The sequence below is a fragment of the Miniopterus schreibersii genome (genome assembly GCF_964146895.1).
Source record: "Miniopterus schreibersii genome assembly, chromosome: 17".
Taxonomy (NCBI): Eukaryota; Metazoa; Chordata; class Mammalia; order Chiroptera; family Miniopteridae; genus Miniopterus; species Miniopterus schreibersii.
The window spans coordinates 6395659-6405792 of record NC_138117.1 but is presented as its reverse complement, the minus strand read 5'-3'; the positions used below and the strand labels follow the sequence as shown (position 1 = coordinate 6405792).

At 43.7% G+C, this 10134-nt stretch overlaps 1 pseudogene across 1 annotated transcript; it reads right to left on the bottom strand.

Moving 5' to 3' along the window:
* Positions 1 to 5352: 5352 nt before the first annotated feature.
* On the bottom strand, positions 5353 to 5890 carry LOC308546830 (malignant T-cell-amplified sequence 1 pseudogene; annotated as a pseudogene). Its single transcript has one exon. The product of its transcript is annotated as a malignant T-cell-amplified sequence 1 pseudogene (transcript).
* Positions 5891 to 10134: the final 4244 nt, after the last annotated feature.

Here is a 10134-nt window from a genome sequence, read left to right as displayed (position 1 = left end):
TTTGATTCCCAGTCAGGGCACATGCCTGGGGTTTCAAGCTCCTTCCCCGGGGGCGGGGGGGGGAGGGGGTGCAGGAGGCAGCCAATCAACGACTCATCATTGATGTTTCTTCCTCTCCCTCTCTCCGAAATTAATAAAGACATTTTAAAAAATGCAGTTGCTTTTTTAAATCGTGTGTGTAAAGATCCTTGTAGTTCAAGGGTCAACTCTACTACAAAGCTACAGTAATTAAAACTGTGTGGTCTTGGCATAAAAATAGACACATAGACCAATGGAACAGAGTAGAGAGCCCAGAATAAATCCCCTGCATATACAGTCAACTAATATTTAACAAGGGAGCGAAGAACACCCATGAAAGAATCTCTTCAAGTGGTCCTGGGAAAAATGGCTAAGTGCATGCCAAAAAATGAAATTGGACCTCATCCTACACCGTACATAAAAATTAGATCAGAGACTTAAACAGTAAGATGTGATACCAGAAAACTAGAAGGAAACGATCCCCTTGACATTGGCCTTGGCAGTGCTTTTTAAAAAAAGACACCAAAAGCACAATCAAAAGTGTAAAAGTCAACAAATAGAACTACATCAAACTTAAAAGCTTTTGTACAGCAAAAGAAACAAGTGAAAAGGTAACCTATAGAATGGGAGAAAAAAATTTTCAAACCATATATTGAATAGGGTTAACATTAAAAATATATATGGTACTCCTATAACAACAACAAAACAAATTAATCCAATTTAAAAATTGGCAGAGAAACAATAGGAATTTTTCTAAAGATATTCATATGACCAACAGTTGTATTAACAGATGCTCAACATCAGTAATCATCAAGAAATGCAAATCAAACCTCAATGAGATACCCCTTCTGGTTAGAATGGCTATTATAAAAGATAACAGTGTTAGGATGTGGAGAAAAGGGAACCCTTTTACACTGTTGGTGGGAATAAAATTGTTTAAGCCACTGTGGGAAATAATATGGAGGTTTGTCAAAAATTAAAAAATAGATTTACCATATGACCCAGCAATTCTAGGCATATACCCAAAGGAAATGGAAACAGGATACCTGAAAGATACATGCACTCCCATGTTAATAGCCGTTTTATGGGAACTGCCTAGGTACCCACCAACAGGTGAATGTAAAGAAAATGCGATTATATACACACACAATGGAATATTTAGCCACGAGGAAAAAGGACATCCTGCCATTCAAGGCAACAAGGATGGACCTTGAGGACATTATGCTAAGTGAGATAAGTCAGAGACAAACACTGCCTGATCTCGTGTGTAATCTACAAAAACCAAACTTGTGGAGTTCCGGCTTAAGGTGATATAGGAAGATCCTGAACTAACCTCCTCCCATGGACACAACTAATCTACAGCCACGTATGGAACACTTTCCCCTGAAAAAAACCCAACACTAGCTGAGTGACTCCTACACATTTGGCAAATGAAAACAAACCATCGAAGCAGGCAGGAGAGACTAACACACAATCTCACTATAATCCCCACCCCTGGTGTAGAAGCCCTGAATCTGGAGGAAACTCACAATTCAGAGCTTCTCCCTGAAGAGTTAAGGGTTTGAAACTCACATCAGGCACCCTAACTTTTAAGACCTGAAAGATGAGCCCTTAAAACATCTAACTTTGAAAACCAATGTGGCTTGCATCATTGATAACCATGAGGAATAGTGAACTGAAAAGTGACTCATAAGAGAGTTGTGTGCTTGGACTCACCCAACCCAGGGACCAGCAAAGAGGCAGTTGATTGAGGAGCACCCAGACTTCCTGTTAAAAAGGCTTATTTGCTTATCTTAAAGCATTAGCCTATGGGGCAGACATCTAAAATAATAGACATCTGGGGGGCTGCTGGGGTACATTCCAGAGATGGAGGTTGGTGGGCACCATTTTTGCACTCTCCCTTTGCCTCACCCCAGCTTGCTGGCATCTCTGGGAAAGGAGTTTGTATCCTCCTCTAATACTTTAACTTTTGTCCCTGACACCAGGGGACACCTCTAGACTGCCTGGTTTTGGTGGCCAGTGGGACTTATGCTCACAGGTCCCACAGGGCTGTAACCAATGGAGAAAGCATTCTTCACTGTCTGCCATCCCCGGGGCACAACAAAAGGCAACAGACTGAGGCATCCAGCCTTACTGTGAAAACAGGCCTATTAGCTTATCTTCATAGCTGCAGCCTGAGGGGCAGGCTTCTAATTAAACACACATATAAGGGTTCACTGAAATTCTCAAAGACCCCAAAGGAAGGCACTGTCTTTGCACTCTCCCTCTGCCGTGCTCTAGAGTACCAGTATCTCCCAGATACTGCACATGTGTCTGGTGCCCTGGTTTTTATGGCTGTTACCCAGGGGACACCACCCGATCACCTAGCTCTGGTGGCCAGTGGGGTTTGTGTTCCTTGTCCCATGGGACAGGAACAAATAGACAGTTTATACCAGGGCACTGCAAACAGCAGAATGAAACACACCCCACACTTTCTGTGAAAAAGGCCTATTTGCTTGTTCTGGAGTTTTGCCCTATGAGACAGGCTTCTGGTTTGGCACACGTCTAGGAGCCTACTGAGGTGCACTGCAGGGACAGAAGTCAGTGATTGATCTTTCTACTTTCCCTCTACCTCACCAAGTTGCTGGTGTCTCCCAGAAAGGAGCCTGTACACTCAATCTGACATCTCAATTTTTATAACTTTACCCAGGGAACATTTCTACATCACCTGACTCTGGTGGCCAGGACTTATGCTTACAGTCCTACAGAATTGTATATATTTGCATACTTTAAAATCTGCTGCCTGGCTTCCAGTCAGCTCGAATCTAGCTATGGACTGGGATCCTCCCATTTGAAACACTGACAGGTCTTGGCACACCCTCAACTATGGGGAGCTTCTAAAAATAAAATAGGCTGCTTGGACAATCACAAAGATTTGAAAGACAAGAGCTAGGGTAGGATTGTAAATAAGTTTCATTTTCTACACAAAGCCACTCCTTCAAGACAGGGAGAGGTAGCTTTTTATCTATACATAAACACCCAACATAGAGAAAGAAAATTAAGAAACAGAAGAATATGTTCCAAAAGAAAGAACAAGATAAAACCTAAGAGAAAGTCCTTAATGAACTGAGAATAAGTGATTTACCTAATAAAGAGTTTAAAATAATGGTCATAAAGATGCTCACTGAATTTGGAAAAAGAATGGATAAATACAGAACATCAACAAAGAGATGAAATTTTAAAAAGTACCAAATAGAAGTCACCGGACTGAAGAATACAGTAGTTAAACTGGGAAACACACTCGAGGGGTTCAACAACAGACTTGATGAAAAAGAAGAAAGGATCAGTGAGATCAAAGACCAGGCAGTGGAACTTACACAATTAGAGAAAAAAGAAGTTAAGATAGCTTAAGGGACTTACGGGATAACATCAAGCAGGTAAACATTTGCAGTATAGGGGTATCAGAAGAAGAAAAAGAGAAAGGGGCAGAATTCTTATTTGAAGAAATTATAGCTAAAAACTTTCCACACCCAAGAGAGGAAGCAGACATCTAGATCCAGCAAGCCTACAGAGTTACAAAATGATGAACCCAAAGAGACCAACACCAAAGCACATTATAATTAAAGTGTCAAAATTAAAGACAAGGAGAGAATCTTAAAATCAGCAAGAGAAAAACAACTGCTTACATGCAAGATAAATTCCATAAGACTCAGCAGATTTTTCAGCAGAAACTTTGTGGGCCAGAAAAGAGTGGGATAATCTATTCAAGTGCTAGAAAAAAACACTGCCAACCAAGAATATTCTACCTGGCAAAGTTGTTACTCAGAACTGAAGGAAAGAGTTCTCTAGAAAAGCAAAAACTAAAGGAATTCATCCTTACTAGGCAAGCCTTACAAGAAATATTAAAGGAACTTTTTTGTTGATTATTTTCCCATTGATTTTTAGAGAGAGTGAAAGGAAGGAAAAGAGGGAAAGAGAAAGAAACATCCATGTGAGAGAGATACATCGATAGGTTGCCTCCCGCGGGTGCCCTGACCAGGACTGGGAATCGAATCCAGGTATGTGCCCTTGACTGGAATTGAACTCACAAACCTTCAGTGTGCTGGCCGATGCTCTATCCACTGAGCCACTCTGGCCAGGGCTAAAGGAACTTTTTAAAGATAAAAGGGTACTAATTAGTACAGGAAAATATATAAAGGTGTAAATCTCACTGGTAACAGTAAATATATAGTAAAATTCAAAATAATCTAATGTAAAGGTGGTAGTTTAATCATTTATAAAGTTAGTATAAACGTTAAAAGAGAAAAGTAGTAAAAATATAACTACAATAATTTAACTTAGTACTTAACAATAGCTAAGGTATGAAAACAACTTGTGTCTATTGATAGGTGAATGGATTAAAAAAAAAAGTATATTACACACTGGAATATTACTCAGCCAAAGAAAAGAAATCTCACCATTTGTAACAACATAGATGGACCTTGAGGGCCTTATGCCAAGTGAAATAAGTCAAAGAAAGAAAAATACCAAATGACCTCACATGTGGAATTTTAAAACAAAAACACCTGAGCTCATAGATACAGCGAGCATATTGGTGCTTGCTAGAGTTGGGGAGATGGGGTGGGTAAAATGGATGAAGAGATCAAAGGTACAATCTTCCAATTATAAAATAAATAAGTCAAGGGAATACAATGTACAGCATGGTAACTATAGTTAATAATACTGTAATGCATATTTGAAAGTTGCTAAGAGAATAGATCTTAAAAGTTCTCATCATAAGAAAAAAATTTGTAACTATGTATGGTGGTGGATGTTAACTAGATTTATTGAATGATTAACTGTCCATCTGAAACTAACATAATGCTATGTGCCAATTATACATCGATATAAAAATAAATAATATTTTTTAAAAGCCAATCTCATAAAAACAGAGTAAAATGATGATCACCAGATGCTGGGGGTTAGGACAGATATTGCTTAAGGGTACAAATTTGCAACCAGTCATAAACAAATTCTAATGATCTAATGCACAGTATGGTGAATATAGACTATAATATTGCATTGTAACCATCAAACTTGCTAAGAGACCAGAACTTAATTATTCCAACCTTTAGTAACTATTGATTATGTAATGTGAACAAACAAGCTTGTGTCCAGGCCCTGCATCACAGAGAAGGTGGCAAGTGGGACATCACAGGCTGCAGTGACAATTGCTCTGCCTTTTCTGTTTATTTTAGCATCTGTTGAATTTATTCAGCATAACCACAGAGGTATTGTCTTCATATTATCACTCAGACACAAACACAGATACAGCGTAATCTCCATGTTTTAGCCCAAGTGCATTCCTTCTGAGGCTCATTTATATGTCTTCATAAGCCACAGCCCATCATTTAAATAATGGGTATTTTCAATGCCAGTCCCTTTGTTGACTTTCTCGGTATCTCCTGCAGACATCTTCACGACTCCGACACACAGAGCATGCTGCTTTCCTTCTGCCGGGATGGCACAATCGTATCTACTGCAGCAGGGTAAAGTTTAGCTCCAGGAGAAGTTAAGCCCGGACACATGATATTTGCTCCACGGAGTAAATTTGATGGCTCCTTTTCAGCCTGCTCGTGTGGCAGGATAAAAGGATATTTGTGAAATAATCTTAGGGTTGGACAAAAAGGCCCCTCTGTCTGAAAAAATAGTAACTCTCGATCTACGGTGAGGATTTCTATATGTTCATGGCATCGCACTATTTTGACAGGATCTTTCTTAGGCATGACTTGATTAAGCCATGGTTCAGTGCCTGGAAATTGCTCTATCAGTTGGTTCTTAATGCCCTTTATAACTGAGGGTTTCAACTGATGCAATTGGACACATTGTCTTTTTCATCAAATTTCTTGAACATGATCCAAGGTGAAGGGGGGGATGATAGGGAAGGGCCTGGAATGGGGGAAAAATTGAATTAGGAAGGGCCTGGGAGGTCCCCTTACACAGGGAAGGCCAGCTCTGGCGGTTGGAGGTACTGTTCTTCTCAAATAGCCTTTAGGAGCCAAGATTTGGGTGTCAGGTGTACTCATTTATTAAGAGGGTTACTGCACCTAAGTTCTCTCAGTGAAAAGAGCTAGGGAATATACCCAAGAGTTACTGACTCAGAGTTTGCATTTTTATCAAAACCCCAGGTGATTCGGATGCACATTAAAGTTGAGAAGCATTCCCACCTAAAGTAAATTACCTTAGTGTCCAAGCCAGCTGTTGGGCACCAGCCCTTACAGCTGCATCTAGGCTTTAGGAAGGAGGAAGGAGACACAAGGACTCACCTCCCTGTTGAGTCAGCTTCCTTTAATCCCAGAAGACTCTGCAACAGTTCTGCAAAATCTCATCGCTTAGGACTTAGTCACGTGGCTGAGTGCAAGGGAAGCAGGGAAATCTAGTCTTTTAGTTGGGCCCATTGTCAGCTGGAAGAAAATTTGCATTCTGTTTCTAAGGACAGAAGAGAATGATGGATATTGGGTAGGTTACCTGAGTCTCTGCTCCTCTGGGCTTCCTTGGTGATCCCTGTATCCTCTCTGGATGCTGGAAAGTTGTTGGCAACAGAGCCAGCCCTGGGCACAGCTCCCAATCACCCTCATGTGGACAGCAGGGAGGTCACCGTGGTCAACCCAGAACTGAAGCACAACCGTAAAATCCGCCTTTTATGTAGCCTCTGTTAGCATCGTGCCCACCCACCCTACCTTCTGCCTGGCCCCAGACTGGAGCAAGGACCAGAATTCAAGGAGCCACAAGGTGGAAGAGAAAGTGTGGAAGGCAGTGAAAAACCAGAGCTCAGCTGGCAGACTCAAGACACAAAGTTCCCGAGTTTCAACCCCAGTGCCAGCGCTTACTAGCTCTGGCCTTTCGGTTAGTTATGGCCACTTTAACAAACTTTCAGTAAGTTAACCCACTGATGAAAGGCCTCATGTTAGAATGGAGATGAGTACAGGGCTACCTCACAGGCTGCTGTGAAGATGTAATGGAAACAACACAGGAACAGCTCTCAGAGCACCCAGCCCATCAAGAGCTCTCCATGGACAGTAGTTCCTATTACTGAGCAGAACTGCCAAGAGCAAAGATAAAACCTCCCTGGAGATGGCCGCCAATCCCGACAGTGGACTTGGGCCTAGAGGCCTGTTTCACAAGAAGCACAGAAACTACCAACTTGGAAGGGTCGTCAATTTACTTAATACTTTCAGCCCAATATTCCCACCAGTTTAGAGATGGCAACTGGCTCTGTTTACTGTTTAACACCCTTGTGACAGATCCCAGGACACTTGTCTGTTTGTTGTTTTATGACACAATGTCTTTTCTGCCCCCGAGTTTGATTTCCCTTCTTGACCACTTCCAACAATATTTTTTAAAAACAATACTTAAAAAAAGGAAAACAAACCAAAAAACCCCAATGTGCTAGATTTAGCATCTGACTTTGCACGCTTCCTCTCCATGATGAAACCTGCAGCCACCACTGTGCCTTTACGAGGCCTTAGCAAACCCTGGCAAGTCCACATCCGTCACTGGATACGCAGAAAGCCACACTATCATTTTCTTAGACAAACATCCTGGGCAATTTGGCTTCTTTTACTTGGTCATTAATACCGGTTCTGCCGAGTACCTTAGGGGACCTTGAAAGACTAGTTCTTGTTACGTTAGCCTCCTCACTGGCTTAGCATTTTGGTTTTTAATTCTAACATATTTGCCAAAGGCTCCCAGGTACCACTGAAAGAAATACCTAAAGTAAACAAAGGACATTTTTTCCCCCTTAAGATCCATGTCTCCCTGACATGATGGGCAAGGTTTGAGGAATGCCAGGAGCACGTGAGTATGTGCGTCACTGTGCGTGTTTATGCGAAACTAGGACTAAATGTTTCCGGCTGCAACACTCCTTGAGCTCCTTCTGCCACTTCCCAGTTTGGCTGAAGCTGTTGGAACGAATCCCTCTGCCCTTTAAACCTCTGATTTAAGCTAAAATGACACCTGGTTGGCTACTTCAGGGACCAGGGGAGTGAGAAGAGTAACAGTGCCCCCTACAGGTGTGTGCCTATGACAGTGAATTTGACAATCTCAGGGGCCTCCTGAGCAGCAGGACCGTGTCCCCTGGTTTCTGGCCTGATGGCATATGCAAGCTGGCGATTAATGGCGAATAAACGCCTGATGCTTATTGCTGGTATCTCATGAAGGCCAGAGACTGGACCCTCTGTGTTATCTCTGCAGCGAGCTGTGGGAGTTACAGCTGGGTCTCTTCAGCTGGTTTTCCCATTTCTCTTTTCCTGGTACCAGTACCCCTTTCCTTTCAGGAAATTTCTCCCCAGCTCCAGGTGAATCTAGTGGGTTTGACAAGCCACGGTGTTGGATCCTGTCTTTGGGGGTGAGATTATAATCCAACCAGGCCAATTTTAGGCCTGCATCCTTGCCAAGTAAGCTGGAAAGCTGGAGGTCATCCCTGACACCAACCTCTCCCTCACCTGCCTCATCCAGGCTGTCCAGGGCTCCCAGTGCACTCCTAGATTTCCTTCCTGTCCATCTCTCCCATCACCCTAATCCCTGCTGTTATCACCTCTCTCCTGAACAGCTGTGTAGCCTCCAAAATGATGTTCCCCTGAAGAACTAATATGATTGTGTCGCCTCACCCATCCCTCATTTGTACAGAGATCTGAATGAAGAGAGGGATGGATCCATCAGATATCTGGGGATGAGAGAACAGCGAAACCAAGGCTGTGAGGGTGGTGGACTTACAGGAATAAAGTGGGACGACTTGGTCTAATGCTGCACAAAGGTAACAGGGATTGTGAGTTCCAGCTATGAAAGCTTGGGTGTGCCCTGGCTGGTATTGCTCAGTGGTTAGAGCATCTGCCTGCGGACTGAAGGGTCTCAGGTTCGATTCCAGTCAAGGGCACGTACCTCTGTTGCAGGCTCGATCCCCCGCCCCAGTTGGGGCAAGTGCGGGAGGCAACCAAGCGATGTGTCTCACATCGATGTTTCTCTCTCTGCCCCCCTTCTACTCTCTCTGAAAAGCAATGGAAAAAATATCCTCAAGTGAGGATTAAATGAAAGAACAAACAAAAAACTTGGGCACGTTGGTTGACTTCTCAGAGCCTCCTTTCCCTCATTAGCAGAATGGGTCTCCTCTGGCCCCACCTTGCCCCCTGCTCCTCCGCTCCAGTTCAGTGGCCCTGTTTCTGTTTCTCCAAGAGAGCTGGAAGCTTTCTCACACTTGCTGTTTATCTGCCTTAAGCACTCCTCTTTCCAGCCCTCCACACAGGCCCCGCATGTGGCTCAGCCCTACGCACACTGCAGGTCTCAGTTAATGTCCCTGGTCCACATGAGCCTTCCTTGTGCCCCCGACTCAGGGTGGCTTCCCAACCCGTACCCCCAACCCAGCACGTGCTTTGTGCTCTGTGCTCCAGGCTTGTCCTCCACAGAGTGGCTCACACTTGGGGTCTGTTCCAGTTGTGCTCTTTCTCGCGGAATATCTGGCTTCCCCATAAGACTGTATGAGCACAGGGACACCTGGCACGTCCACCGCAGTGCCCAGAGCCCAGGCGCAGGGCCAGACACGCAGTAGATGGCCACTAAACACTCTCTCCCCTCTTGGCTGAATACCAGTCCACCCTGCTGGACGAGCTCACTGCTCAACCTTGTTCCTGCAGCTCCCTGACTAGAGATGCAGAGAAGCTGGTTGTCCTCAAGTTCATGTTGATTTACTGAAATCAAAGTCTGATAGCTGAATAGTAAGACAGGCTCAGCAGGTGGGATGAACCCAAGCAGGCATGTTATTTACGGTGTGTGCTGGCAGGCCCTTCCTTCGTCCCAGCCATGGAGCCGTGGAGCTCATTTCTGTTGAAGAAACAAAGTCTTTCTATACACCCTCACACAATAGGGTTACAAGTGGCAGAGAGAGCCCTGCTCTGTTTCAAAGCTGTGGGGTGCGGCTATAATTCACATAGTATCCCCACAATTGAGGAAGAGGAGCCCGAAAGAATAAAAATCGAACAGAACCACCTTTCTGAAACGGCATTCCTCCAAAGCCCTGTGCGCTCAGAAAAGGCTGGTGGAGTCATTTCTAGTTGTACTGTTGAGAATAGAGCTGTTTCTCTTTTAAAACTCTCAAATACAAAG